This window comes from Strigops habroptila, chromosome 4, assembly GCF_004027225.2.
Source record: "Strigops habroptila isolate Jane chromosome 4, bStrHab1.2.pri, whole genome shotgun sequence".
Lineage (NCBI taxonomy): Eukaryota > Metazoa > Chordata > Aves > Psittaciformes > Psittacidae > Strigops > Strigops habroptila.
This window is the reverse complement of record NC_046358.1, coordinates 7,723,804-7,735,933: the sequence shown is the minus strand read 5'-3', so window position 1 is coordinate 7,735,933 and position 12,130 is coordinate 7,723,804.

Here is a 12,130-nt window from a genome sequence, read left to right as displayed (position 1 = left end):
TTCAGCAAGAGAGGCATTTGCACAATTAAGAGCAGCTGCGCAGAACTGAACAGCAGACAGTGTCATGTTCATGGCCCACAGGCCACATGTTCTAGTGACAATAAGAAAAGCAACACCAGAGACTTGACATTGCCAGAGATTTTGCTACCACTTTACCCCATGCACGTATAAATCCTTGCCTGCAGCAAAAGCAGAACCTCTAGTTTATCGAGAACAGATTCACCAGACAAACTCGCAGCAGTACCACAGATTTCCACCACCTTAAGCCAGTTCTGAGCAGCTTACAGCTACCAAGAAACAGGAGTACTGCAACAAAGAACTACATCCCGTTTAGATCAGTAAAAACACCAGTTTTAAGGCCTTATTTGTGCTAAACACTAATTGGCAGCATAGAATTTAACTGGTTTGCACCAAGTGAATACCGTCCTTCATGATCACACTGAGTTACCTTTTACTAACCAGTAACCGGTGGCTGCATTTGAAATGCTGAAGTTCACTACCAAGAAGTACCCTCTTCCCCAAAATGCTTCTTTCAAAACACATTCCCTGCTGTGCAGCACCTTTTAAGTATGAACTAGTCTTCACAAACTGTGTTTCACTATCCAGTGCATCACATTCCTTCTCTCAGTAATGCCTACAAGCATAAAGCCCCGGTTCAAGCCTACACACTACAAGTAACACAGAGCAAAAGATTCAGTAACAGATCACTAGCTGGGGGGTCACAAGGCCCAGGCTTTGCTAAAGATCTGCAAGTGGGAGAGCAACATGTGTTGCAGACATAGTTAAGTGGAACATAACAATTGCCAACCTGTGGGAAACATAAAAGCAGTGCCGATTACATTTTTTGTTAGCAATCCCCTTCTCAGTTGGAATACAAAGATCTCTACTACACAAGTAGATACACATTCTGTCATACGGTGTACTTTGAAAGACATTACTACTGGAGGAGCACTGGAGCATAAAGGAAGCTTTCAGCTCTCAAATTCGCTAGCTAAAAACAAGCACTAGCTGAAACCAGACCCGCTAGCTGAAAACAACAGCTATCAAAACCAACTGTGCCCATGTAATACACCCGAGCAGCAGGCTCAGCAGAGCTTCGTCTACAAGTTTATTACTAACCACCACCAGGTAGCTCTGATCATCATACAAAGTCCCAGGTTTTGGCCATTAAAATAAGAAAAAGACTTTAAAGACCTGAAAATCTAGTGATGTTATAGTTAGAAGTGTTGTGCAATGTGCACGCTAAAAGGGTTAAAATACAAACCCATACTTTCTTTAGCCAATGTTTTGCCACTTTGGAGAATGATTAACACAGGAGCACCCCACAAGAAAGTCTGTTTATTCTGAAGCTCCAGGTTGGATTAAACTGTCTATTGAATGGTATCTAGGCCCATTTTCTAGTCTGTAACTGGCCAGACTGGCTTCCAACAGCTTCTTCAGAAGAGTATTGGCCTGCCAGAGTTGAATGCCTGCTCTGCACAGATGTGCCTAATAACTTGCAGCATCTGTAAGAGCTCCAGACTCCTGTCCTTAGGCATCAGAATCCCAACCCAAATCTACTTAAAAAAAAAAAGTTTACGTCATTCTATTTATGATAAAGAAGTAGCTTAAGTTCTTCCTTTACCTGTAATAAGGAAGTATAATGCAGTGTCAAGCAGATGTAAGATGTAAGGTGGTAGCAGAATCTAGCTAAAAGGTGTGAGATTAAAAAAAATTGTGCAAGAAACGGGCTGTTGCAGGCAGGAAAGAGAGCAAGAAATCTGCTTTTCCAGATTTAGGTTTTCTGGCTGATGCAAACATGCCAAAACAGACACACCAGCCACACACAGAATGCACTAACCCACAGCAAGTATGACACAGCTTGTGCGCCACCAGGTCACTGCCCAGAGCATTACTTTATACTCAAACCAAACTCACTCAATTACTTTATACTGAAACCAAATCCACTTAATACTGAAGCCCTGACTACTGCAGGATGAATAGGTGTTAGTTCAGGAAGTGCTTCATCAACTGTCAGCTACACCCCAGCAAAAGCGTATGCTTCTACTGGAGGAGTAGGGCAAACACTTGGGGAGAGGAGGAGCGAAATAGCAGCTTCACCTCTTGGATTTGCCACAAGAGTCTAAACTTTCAATCCCCCTTAAAGCTGGTGCTTTGTTTAACTGCATTAATCCTATGTACAGTGCACAGTATTCACCACCTCCCAAGAATTTACTTGTTTCAATATACTATCACTTCAACTACTGAAAATTACAAAAGACTAAAGCAGTGTTTCATGCTTTTTGCCATGCAACACTGGCAAAAACAAGCCATAATGAACAGGAATAACACCATTTTGATGAATTTCAGTTCCTTTACAGCCATCATGAGAAACATCTATCATAGACATGAATCTTCAGCTGGGGAATCTTATCCACATCAGAAAAAAATGAGAGCAAAATATACGAAAATTCAGCAAAATAAGCCAGGCAAGTAAAAAGGCCCTCACCTGAGCTCAGAACTATCCTATTCTTTAGGCTGTTGTCTTATAGCAATACTCATTGCTACAGAGTCACCAATGGCTCATCAAATTAGAACTGCCAGGGAACCTCTAGTGCCCCTTAAAGTTATGGTAAAAAGGAGAGTAACACCAATTAAAGTGCCAGACTGTTGGTGACGGGTTCCAGGTTTGTATCCATTTTCATTATTGATTTACTGACTTACCCTGTGGGCAGGCAGACCACAGCTTATTAGCAGAAAGCACTGTACTGCAAGAGTTAGCAAAAGAGCACAATTCCATCATCACAAGTATTTGTTTAACGGTAATTAGGTCACGATCTTTTCATTCTCCAAATTGGCTTTTCCTGAAGGTAGTGACCGTAGCAATGAATGCAAATATTTTTATCGCAGATGTGTTTTATCTGGCTCCCACATTCATTTTCTGGCTTTTCTGTTGTTCACATCCCTCACTGCCTTTCTGCTTTGGACTTGCTTTAAAAAAAAAAAAAAAAAAAAAAACACCAATTAAAAATACTTTCTTCTGCTTGCTTTCTTCTCATGACAAGCCTTCATCATCCTTCTTACCCATATCCTTCTTAATGCATTCTTCGTTATCCAGTTCAGAAAAATATATATCAAGGATTTATCACAAGTACTCAAACCAGCCGGAATCCAACAGTGAAAGCACATTCTGTCTTTCCGTGGAGAGAGAAGAGCAACTCCATCACCATCATTCAATTCTTTGTTCTAAAGTCATCCAGTACTAAACAACCAACCAACATGCACACTCCAAGAAAAACTCAAAACACACAGCACACCACATCCTTAATTATGGAAGAACAAGGCATCAAGTAAGCCTTGCTGGTGTCACAGCTAATGGCACTACGTGCACACCATAGCTGAACCTTTTAGTAGATCCTCTGCTGCCTATGAAACAGCAAATAGACAACAGCCACCTCTTAGCGGACAGCTCTTTCTCACTCCTCTCGGCAGAGATCTATTCCATTGTGTTTATAGAAAGAATGTCTTGGATTTCCCATTCCTTAGGAAATTAGGTTTTTAAAAGCCAACATACACAACCACGTACTTTAGAAGCGATCTGGTTGATTTGAGAGTAAATGAAGAAGTGGCAGAAGCTCAAAGAGAAAGAATTCCTTTTTTTTTTTTTTCCCCTGGTACGTGACCAAACATTATTCACAAGTGGGACTAACACTGGTTTCTCCAGTTGCACGTTTCCCTCCCATGGCAGGCACAACAGCACTTGCACCACACTGAGCAAACAGTAGGTGAGGTTAATAGTCAGCTGCTGCCAGAAGGAATACGTAAGTGAATGAACACTTCCCATCTCTGCCAGACTCAAAACCTATGCTTTTTGTCCCCACATAAACACACACATTAAAAATTCTCACTCACAGCAACATTTTTCAAGCAGAATCAATTCCCCATGCCGATTCTCAATACGTCTGTATTGACTAACAAGGAACTGTGCCTGAGGACACTGAAAGGGTGCAGTAGCTGCATGGGCAAAGCGCATACAAGTGGCAAGACCAATCTGTCAGCCTGCCCTCTTCTTTACACAGCCTTCAGTTTTTGAAGTCTTCAAATCTTCAGGGCTTTAGTCACTTCAGCAAGCATGATGAAAAATGACCCATGAGTTTGGAAACCACAGTCTTCCAGTGCCTAAAGGAGCCTACAAGAAATCTGGAGAGGGACTTTTTACAAGGGCATGTAGTGCTAGGACAAGGAGGAATGGCTTTAAACTGACAGAGGGCAGATTTAGATTAGATATTATGAAAAAAATTCTTCCCTGTGAGGGTGCTGAGGTGCTGGCACAGGTTGTCCAGAGAAGCTGTGGCTGCCCCATCCCTGGCAGTGTTCAAGGCCAGGTTGGACACAGGGGCTTGGATCAACCTGGTCCAGTGGAAGGTGTCCCTGCACGTGGCAGGGGGTTGGAACTGGATGAGCTTTAAGGTCCCTTCCAACCCAAACCATTCTGGGATTCTACGTTAGGAGTAAGGTAGTGTGATTGCATAAGCTTTGATATCTTAAGAAGCTTGACAAGAAACTCAAACTACGTTATTGGAAACCACTCATCTAACCAGGCTGACAAAATAACTGCTAAACCCTCATGCCTACCAACTGCCGACCGAGCTCACTTTACCACTTTTAACCCTCTTTTAAACTGCTCACCAACTACCGTGGTACCTAACACCACGAACAACCACTTGCACCGAGCACCGCTGGGTATTGATTTACTCGTCTCCCCTCGGCGGCACGGGCAGCGACAGCCGCGGCGGGCCGAGCGCGCAGCGCCGCCACACGAGACCGCCTCCTGCGCCACGTTGGCGCGTCCTCGGCTCGGCGGCGCCCGGCCTGTGCCGGGGGAAACGCAGGGAGACACCAAAGCAACCGCGGACGGAGGAGCGCGGGCAGCGCACGGCGGCGGCGGGACCGTGAGGGGAGTGTCGGGGGGGGGAGAACCAGCCCCCGCCCCAGCGGCCGCCGCACGCGACGTGCCGGGGCGCACGCGCGGGCCAACGGCCGCTCCGCCGGGACGTTACGCTCCGCCTTCCCCCGCCCGACCCCGCTTTCAGCTCCCCTCCGGCGGCGCCGGGCGGGCAGCGGGGCAAGGCCCCGGGAAGGGCTCTCCCGCCGGGGCGGGCCGCGGGCAGCCCAGCCCCGTCTCACGGGTGGCGCCGGCCACGCCTCTCCCCTCTCCCCTCCCCGCCGGGAGCGCGATGGCTCTGAGAGGCAGCAGCTGCTCGGGGCCGGGCCTCACCCGACACTCCCCGGGCGGGGAGCGCGGATGAGAAGCTGCGGGGTGGCTCGGTCCTGTTAACACAACCCCCGTCAAGTGACGGCCAGCCGCTTGCCCAGCCCGTCCGCCCGCGCCGGGGTCGGCCGGGCAGAGGGCAGCCCGTCCCGCCGCTCCGCGCCCGGCCGCCCCACTCCCCCTTCGCTTCAAGCGCGGCCCGCTGAGGGAAGGGAGCGCGCCCATGTGATTGGGCCGCCGCGCTCACGTGACGCGCACGCCTCACGCCACCTCCTCGAATAAAACTTCAAGACGGCGGCGGGGGAGGGGGAAATGAAAGGGAACGGGGAGAGGTTGGGGGGGGGGACGGGACGGACACGGGACACACACACCCACGGTACCGGCGGGCAGCGCCCCGGGAGGGGGGGGCACCGGCTCCTACCTGCCTACCGCCGCCGCCGCCGAGCACCGCCCGGGCCCCCGCGCCCCGCTCCTGCGGCCTTCGCCTGCCACGCGCCACCTCCTGCCGTCCTCATTGGCTGCGGCGCCCCATCACGTGCGCCGCTTCCCTGCCCGCCGCCCCCAGCAGGCGGGCAGCGGGGAGCGGGCAGAGCGGGCGGCGCTCGGTGCGGACGCGTGCGGGGCGCAGCCAGCCGCGGTCCCGGTACCGCTGCCTCACGACGCCCGCCAGCACCGCGCCCGCAGACGCGCTTCCGCTCCCCGCCCTCCGCCGCGCCGCGCCCTTCCTGCCCCTCCCCCGCCCCTGCGCGAGGCGAACACGCTGCTCGCGCGTGGGCCGCACTGTCGCGCGGTCGCCGGTGCGGGACGCGGGTTCGATCCCCCCCGGGATCGGGTAACCGGGCACAGGGCAGGTCCCGCTGCCGCGGGGGGCTCGGCAGCGCCGTCCCCGCTGCCGCCGCCTCCCGTGGGCGCTCTCCTCCTGGGGCTCCGGTGCTGCCGTCACGGCGCCGCCGCCCCGCCCGGCGCCGGTTTCTCCGGGGCCCCCCGCGTTGCGGACGGGCGGCGCCGGGCGCGCCCCGGCTGCTGTCCGCGGTGCCTTCGTTCGGCCGCGCCTGCCGGTCGTGCCGCTGCCTCGTCCGTCCTCCCCCCTCTCCGCCCGGCGGGGTTCGTAGCTCACAGCAAAACGGGCTAATCTTCACCCGGCTGCGATGTTCTGGTGGTTATTGGAGCTCCGGTGAGCGCCCGCAGTGCGGTTAATGTGGTTCATCAACGTTTCCGTACCTGTGCAATGCTGCTTGTGCAAAGCCTCTGTCCCTGCAGGGCTCTCAGGGCAAGCTATGTATGTATGCAGAGCTGCACTGGGTTAGCAGAGGGCCACCCGTGTTCCTTGCAAGTGGAAAGAGTTAAAGTCTCTACAGCCCTCCTGCGTAGGGACGTAGTCAATAGCACCTCTAAAAACGACAGCCCTGCTCAGCTGACACACCAGGTGAATCTGGAGATCACCCTCCAGAAAGTCTGTATTGGGTCCAGAGTAGAATCCTGGAGCAAGTGCTGAGTTAAAAACCATGCACAGGGTGCCCAGAGAAGCTGTGGCTGCTCCATCCCTGGCAGTGTTCAAGGCCAGGTTGGACACAGGGGCTTGGAGCACCCTCGTCTAGTGGAAGGTGTCCCTGCCTGTGGCGGGGAGTTGGAACTGGATGAGCTTTAAGGTCCCTTCCAACACAAAACATTTTGTGATTCTATGCAAACAAAACCCCCTGAGCTATAGGCAGCACAGTTACAGGCAGACATCTGAGGCTGGATGAACTTGGCTTCACTTGTAACCAACAGACTGCGGTAACTGTCAAAGAACAAGGCAACGAGTCTTGCGCAGCCTTGAAAAATAATTCCGGGTTGACTTGGCTATAGGCAGATCACATGTGTTGGGAGCTAATTAAAAATATAAACAAGAGGTGATGGTAAATAGCACCGCAATGTAGCCCTGGGCTAGAATTTCTGCACTGGAGGTCTTGGCCTCGAAAGATGCTCAGTCACGGCAGCCATTGGGATTCCCCAGGCATGGAAATGTTACTGAGAGTTTGTTACAACACAGCCAAGGAGTCTTTGAGGGATGTGAAAAGGGAGGTATCTAATTGGGCATAGATTTATACCTCTACAAAGTTGAACTTCTTTTGGAATTGACATTGAGTTGAGTGGTTGGTTCTCAGATCACTGACAAGCTCAAAAATATCTTTTCTCACCTATTAGAGAAACTTTGAGGAATCCATATACAAATGTTGAAGGTTGCAAACACACTAAGCAGTGCATAAGCTAAACCTTCAGTGCGTGCTTGCAGTCTTGCAGCCAGCATCCAGGAGTGTTTGGGTCTTGGCTAGTGGACTAAGCACTGGCAGGTTTGGGTCCTGTCTGTCTGGAGTTCATGAACAGATTGAAGGATGGACCACTCCTTTGAAATCCCTGCCTCTGTAAAGGATTTGGTGCCCAATTCTCAGTCACAAGATGTGCTTTAGCTAACAAGCCAAGCAGAGGAAACATCATGCAAATGAAATTTGCCATTTGACATCAAATGTAATCATGTTGCAACCCCAGGAAAGAATAAAGAAGTAATGCAAAGACAATTGAAGATGCTGAGGCTCTGGACAAATGAAAGGTAACACATTCAGGGGAAGGAGGTCATTGATATTTATTTCTCAGGAGGAAAAAGTCATTTTGACTGGAGCAGTTTTGAAGGAAAGCTGATGGTGTTTGTGTGAATATCATGGAAATGAGCCAACCATGTGATACAGCTGAAAAAGAAAGAGTTTTGGTCTCCAAGTGCAAAACCCATCCTTTATCTGAGAGAGGCAGATCTCACGACTGCTCTGCTGAAGAAGCTCTTATGCCAGGCAGATTTGGAAGCCTTCATTTGAAAATGTGCATATAATTTGAAGCAGACGTGCTCAAATTATGTGGTGAGGTTTTGCAGAAGAATTCTTTGCTGCTCATTCCCTTGGTTTTTTTTCACTATGGGCAATCTCCTGTTTGCTAGCTAATCATTTGGGTTTTTTAAAAGCTAAGTATTGTGAAGCTAAAGTTCATTAGAGATTCAGGGAGCTTCAATAAGTAAGGAAAAGAATACTAATTGTCTCCCACTCCTTTCATAATAAATCCTTTAAAGGGGGAAAATGGAGGAAGAGCACTACCTGTTCTTCCAGGTGTATATTTGCTGAGGGACCACACTGCTTTTCCACACCATCAGTTCACCCAGAGGTTCCCACTCACTGTCCCACATCTCTCTGCTCTTCTGTTTGGTGACTGTTCACTGTGGGCCTCCTCCCCTGCTCCCTAAATCAAATCCCAATTTTTTCAGCTCTTCCATTGCCACCCATCACAGCAAGAGTGATAAAGTGGGCCTGTAGATCCATTAGGAGAGTTCCCACTGAGGAACATATTTAGGAAATAAAGGCATATGCTTTAGAAAATTGAGCAGAAACAGGCACATCCTTTTCAAGTAAGAAATTATACAGGTTTTGTGTGGGCTGAGCTGGTGGGAGGAAGGAAGTGTGATACAAAGAGAAAGGGTGGCGCTAAATCTGGTCTATGCCTAAGGCTGGCATTTTGTTGCCAAACCAATTACCTGGTATTTATTCCTGATGACTGCAGAGCTCAAACCCTGATAAACAAATTTTGTTCCTCCATTAAGAATATCCATTTATAATTAGCCACAATGTAAAAATAATTACATTTAAACAACAATAATTACATTTAACAACAACCACCAGCACCCTTACGTTTGAAGTATGTTATTTAAACACTTTAAATCAATCATTGAAAGTCTGCAAAATGTCAGAAGTAAGGATGCAACTTCCTGGGCACTGAATGAGTCAGGGTCATATGAAGAAAATAATGTGTGAACTTTTCATGAAATCACTATTACGCACATGGGAGCCAGATAAAGACTGCTGAGATAATTGTGAGGCTGGCATTTACTAGCTTTCTAGTGTCGATTTTACATCCCAAATAAGGATTTTCTTATCTGAATGCATAGGAAGGGTGGCTTTCTAAGAGTTCCGTAATGTTGTTTTTGTTGGGCAAAGTTTTTAAAAGGATCAGTTGTCTAGGTTACACTTGGAGCTGCTGCTGTTGTGCATCATCGTCACGACTTAAGCCTGAATCTTCCTTTTATACCTTTCATACTTTTATACTTAATGTCACCAGGGCCGCAAAGGTAGCAGTGGCATTGCACAGCAAGAAAGGTTCTTCTTTCCAAAGCCTGAGCCAGGGATCAGCCACTGGGATGGGAGAGGTGAGGTTAGGAGGAAGGTCTGGCCAGATTTGCTTAAATAATTCTGCAAGGAAAAACAGCAGGCAAGGTGGAAGGCCTGCCATAGCTTTGTTGTTGGTTTTGTTTCACGGATGTAATACAGCCCACCAAGAGCTCACTTGAGGTCTCCAGAATGATTCCTCTAGTAGCCTCCCTTCTTACTTCTTCCTGGTCAGTGGTCAGTGGTTGGTGAAGACACCTCTCTGTCTCTGGACCCAGGCGAGAGCCTGCGCCACTGAGTCTGGGCTCCTGCTATCTGTTTTAGAGAAAACTGCAAGTTGGCCAAGTCCTCCACAGGGTCTTCTGTCCCAGCTTTCCTCCACAGGGACAGGGACAATTGTAACCTCTCAGTTCCCAACCCTTTGCCCTCCGCAGACCAAAGAGGGCAGGGCAGAAACAGGACTGCACTTCAGCCCCTCACCCTGTCTTTCTACAGTGAGATGTGCTGCCGCACCGAGCCGAGGGGAGCTGCGAGCTCCAGCTCCTCTCTCTGCAGTTCACTCCTGGCATGGTGTTTACTTGAGGCAGAAACTTCCCAGGAATGCATCTGTAGTGAGGCACTTGCACTTGGCTTTCTTGCTGTGGGCCAGTTCCTAACAGTCACAAGCTGCCTTTGGGACTTGGCTGAAGATCATCACTCCCTGAGGGAACAGCAAACAGCCATCCCAGCGCTGCTTTTCCAGCTTTACTGTTTCTCCCAGCTGCTTTCTTACCAGAGGCTTGGCTCTTCTGCTGTGATAAGCCTTGCCGATCCTGATCTTTTTCCTTCTCTCCTCTTGAAGGGACAGCAGCCTAGCAAACCTTTCCCTGCCCGAGTGACTAAAACCCACCATCCCCAGGCACCTGGCCTTGTGCCGCCCTTCGCTGCTGTAATGGGCAATTCCAAAAGCAAGAACTTAAATCTTCCTCCCATCAAAGCAGCAAGGAAGGAGGATGCAGGCGCAGCTCCCTGAAGGCAGATTGTTATCACAACAGCATAAATCTGAGACCTTTTAATAAATGGGGGCAGGGGAGGGGCATAAGTCCTTCCTGAAATATACTGTGGAAGACATTGCACAGCCAGGAGGAGCTCCAGGCTGGATCCCCAACCCTGGTTTCACAAGGGCCAGTGGCAGGCGTTTTTCATGGCCACTGATGGCTCCAGCACAGATGCTTCTCAGCACTTCATTCACACAGATCCTGTTGTGAGAGGACACTGTGCTCTGTATGCACAGATCCCATTGCAGGGGACACTACGGGGACCTACGCGCTAATTGCTCTTGATCCAAATGAGCAGGGAACTGCTCTGAAGACCCATCAGAAAGCATCCAGAGATGAAGACCCACCAGAAAGCTGCCAAACCCCTTACATACATCTGTCAGCAGCAGTGCAAAAGCAGCTGCAGTTTTGAGCCCCCTGATTTCAGTGCTCCTGGCTGACCTTCCTGTAAGTGCCAAAGCTGCTGGCCAGCTCTTAGAATTATTTCCTTGTAAGTTGGAAGTGCTGATGATTCCTCAGTATGTGAAGCCAGTAGTTCTCACGCTGCAATATCCTCATTTAAAGCAGATTTGAGAGCTGCAGACATTAAAAATGGCACTAAAAGACAGACTGTAACCTTGCCCTGCAGCCTCCGCATCCTGCCTTCCACCGGTGCAAGGAGACATGAACCTGTAGTGTGAGGTGTTCCTGCCCATGGCAGGGGGATTGGAACTATATGATCTTAAGGTCCTTTCCAACCTAACTATACTATGATTCTATGTTTCTATGTACAGCTTGTCCTTCCTGCAGGTTGTTGAATGAATGTCTTCAGCCTTCTGAAGGGCCCATATTCAACCACTTTTATGGGCGCATTGTGAGTAATGTAAAGAGTGAAATGTGAGAGATTCTAAAAACCAGGCAAAGTCTGCTGTCAGACAAGTGCCTGGAGCAGCTCCTGCTGTAGGAGAGGAGGCCAGCATTTCTGAGAGACACGAATGTCACACTGCAGAGGACAAAATGCCCTCAATGGGCACATTATCCCACCGCTGCCCTCTCAGAGCTTTCCTGGCTCCCCACTGAAGCAGCCGATGCCAGCTCCCTGGCCAGCCCTCTGCAGCTGGCCCTGGGGGGAGAAAATTGAATGTGGTCCTTAACATCCTCAGGATAAAACCCTGCCCACTACAGGCTTCCCCAGGGCTTTTCTGTGTATCTCAGGGTGGATCCCACCATCAACAGACTGCACAACCAGCTCAGCTCCTGTTTCCAGCATCCTCCCTGCAAGAAAAAGCTTGAGTGAGAAGAACTGGACAGAAATTGTCTATGGGTTCATCTGCACCAAGGGAAAGGTATGGTGAAAACAAGGCAGCGCCTGGCTTCCACTTGCAATAGAAAGTTGTTGGGGAGACAGACATACACCTCACCCTGCTAATGCATGGGAAGACCACAGAAAGCCCTGTCTTCTCTCAGATGTTACCCCCATTCACACTAATGTTGAGCTAAGAACATCTTTGTCTTTATTTGCCAAGTTCACCGTTAGTGACGCTCTATTGCCCAAACCATTTGTAAGGTGTTTACTGAGAAAATAAATCCATTAATTTTTTCTCATTAAAGCCCTCCTGGAACAAAGGCAAGTGCAGATTTTCTACATTCACAGATTTCTGATGCCAATAGAAATTAGC